Raw genomic sequence first — 3,145 nt, forward strand, 5'->3', positions numbered from 1 at the left:
ATCGAACCCGGGCCGCCGCGGTGGGAACCGACTAACCGCTTGAGCTATGGCGTGGCCATCTTCTCGCTCCACCTGGAATGGATTAAAAAATTATATTACAACTCTCTAATACAATATTTCATGAAAATTCTCAGAGCGGTTCTCGAGTTGTTACTTGGGGACAGACACAGTCAAACAAATAGGCATATTTCTGAAACTTCTCATTAAACAATATGACATTTATAATTAAAACAGGTTAGGATCCCTAAGTTAGCACAATGTATTTATTGTTCACCAGAATTATGCAGGGTGTTGTTACGGACAAATGGAGTCCACAATCCAAGTCCAATGGAATTAAATTGGGATACCTGATTACACGCACCACAGATGACCGGCTGCGTCACCGAACTTCATATCAAGCTGCAGCTATTTCCTAAACACTCATGGGCACGTAAAGCATTATGTTCTGGGAAGTGACACCGTGTAATTTGGTGAAGTTTACAAAAGTTTCAGAGGAACATACTACTACCATCTTCATGGGCAAAGAGTAAGTCAAAGCAAGCCAGAAGACAAATCATTACCAAATTTCACTCTGCCTTCTTGGCTTGCTCTTCAACTCTGAGTTGGAGAGAATAAGTTCCTCCAAAACGCTGGAGAACTGCTACCAGAAAATATGGCGTCAAACCCCACAACCACCAATCTGAGTACCTCAAAACAAACATTCATGTATGTATTGTAAAAATGTATTTGCAGATTTTAAAAAGTGGTATTGGAACTTCAGAAATAGTAATATTCTACAGCACTTCAGTCTACACTTAAAAGCTTCAACGTATTATACAGGGGATGGACAAAAATATGGAAACACCTAGTGAAATGCATGCCTGAATTGAAGCGTTTATTTTAGCGACGTTTGTAGGTCACGCTATCGTATCTGCCCAACACCACTACTTGTACAACCTCCGCAATACGTTGCAAGCTTCATTTGTTGTCGAGATAGTGTTCTGTGCAGTTTTTTGTGCATCACGTCAGAGCTAACAGAATCCGAACGCGGGCAAATTGTTGGGGCCCATATGGTGGGTGCTTCCGTAACCAAGGTAGCCCAGGTTTTTGGTGTTTCGCGAGGCACAGTATCCAAGATTATGACCGCATACAGGAGGACTGAAAAAACCGCATCCGATAAATACCAGCGTGGACGGAAATGTGTGTTGAGTGATCGAGACAGACGAACATTGCGTAGGATTGTGACGAAAAATAAGAAGACTACAGCTGCAAAAGTGGCTGTTCAACTGAATGTCACACTCACAAACCCTGTCAGCACCAAAACAGTACGAAGGGAACTCCCAAAGCAGGGTATTTCTGGACGAGCTGCAATTCCAAAGCCACTCATCAGTGATCAAAATGCCACTAAGAGGACAGTGTGGTGCCGAAGTCATAAAACCTGGACTATGGAGCAATGGAAGGCGGTCATTTGGTCGGATGAGTCCAACTTCACACTGTTTTCGACTTCTGGCCGAGTTTACGTCTGGAGAACGCCATCCCAAGCTTACGATCCAGATTGTTTGCCGCCAAGAGTAAAACATGGCGGGGGTTCGATCATGGTATGGGCAGCCATATCGTGGTATTCTGTCCGACCCATCATTACCCTGCAAGGTCACGTCACTGCCAACGACTATGTGACCATTTTGGGCGACCAGGTCCATCCCATGGTGCAAACTTTGTTCCCTAATGGTGATGCCATTTACCAAGCCAACAATGCCTGTCTTCACATAGCTCGCATCGTCCGGGCCTGGTTTTCCTCTCAGCAGGGTTTGATCGATACATCAAGGTGTGGGATACAGAAACTTGTCAGTGTGTGTCTCATTTCACAAACAGCAAAATTCCTTACTGTGCAAAGTTTCATCCGGAGGAGGACAAACAACATTTATTTGTTGCTGGAACATTAGACGAAAATAATCTGTTGGGATATACGATCAGGAAAAATCGTCCAAGAATATAACCGTCATCTTGGTGCAGTTAACACGATCACAATTTTTGACGAGAATCGGAGTTTTGTAACAACATCTGATGACAGAAGTCTTCGTGTGTGGGACTTGATATTCGGAAGGATATAAAGCTTGTAGCTGATCCCACGATGCACTCAATGCCTGCAGTGACACTGTCACCAAACCAGAAGTGGCTGGCATGCCAGAGCATGGACAACAAGATTGTCATTTTTTCAACTTTGAATCGGTTTAAGATGAAACGCAAGAAAACCTTCAGTGGACATATGGTAGCTGGTTATGCATGTGTCCCTGATTTCTCACCAGACATGAGCTACTTGGTCTCGGGGGATGCTTATGGCAAATGTTATATATGGGACTGGAAAACCACAAAGCTGTACAGGAAATGGAAGGCTCATGACGATGTCTGTATTGGAGTACTGTGGCACCCACATGAACCTAGTAAACTCGTTACTGCTGGCTGGGATGGTCTTATAAAGTACTGGGATTAAAGTGGTAATTTCAGTCAGGGAAAAAAAATCAAGAGTTTTTCATTCCTTGTTTATTTGTTTGTAATTATGACAGTTTCACATAACCTGTATAGTGCCAAGAACAATCTTAAGAAGGGAGCGGATGTAACAGCCGGAGAATAGTCGCTGCAAGAGGAGTAGCCGAACCAAAAGAAGACGCAGCAAGCACAGTCTTCAAAGAAAAGGAAAGGGGATGCACCGTTAGGCTATTCGGGACGAACAGACTTAAGGAGGGAGCAATGTGGCGTACTGGCTCTACACAGGAACTGTTGAGCCATAGAGGCCTCGGGGCATGCGCGCAATGTGAGAATTGTGGATTGTATCGGCGTGTTGCCTGGTGAAAACTCTGTGAACGCTTGGATTGCGCAACAGGAAGTGCGAGTGACGCCACATACCCCACTCATCCCGTAACTATGCAATGCTCGGTAAACACCCCACTCCGCTAAGCTGTGACGTCATGCAACAGTGGTAGCTATCACGTAACTGTTTTCTGTCTTCAGTGCGGAGGCTACATACCGAGGAGTACTCGTCAGTGTTGAACCAGAGAGTTACTAGTATTATGAGCAGTATTCACTCAGTTGAAGTTACGAGTTCGAGTATTGAGTAAGAGTTACGAGCAGTTGAGAGCAGCGGAAGCAGGCGCAATGGAACCAGGAA

General features: G+C 44.7%; 1 pseudogene; it reads left to right on the forward strand.

Moving 5' to 3' along the window:
* Nucleotides 1-1,557: 1,557 nt before the first annotated feature.
* LOC111864429 lies at nt 1,558-2,473 on the forward strand (annotated as a pseudogene).
* The last annotated feature ends 672 nt before the right edge of the window (nt 2,474-3,145 follow it).

The sequence above is a fragment of the Cryptotermes secundus genome, unplaced genomic scaffold (assembly GCF_002891405.2).
Source record: "Cryptotermes secundus unplaced genomic scaffold, Csec_1.0 scaffold511, whole genome shotgun sequence".
Taxonomy (NCBI): domain Eukaryota; kingdom Metazoa; phylum Arthropoda; class Insecta; order Blattodea; family Kalotermitidae; genus Cryptotermes; species Cryptotermes secundus.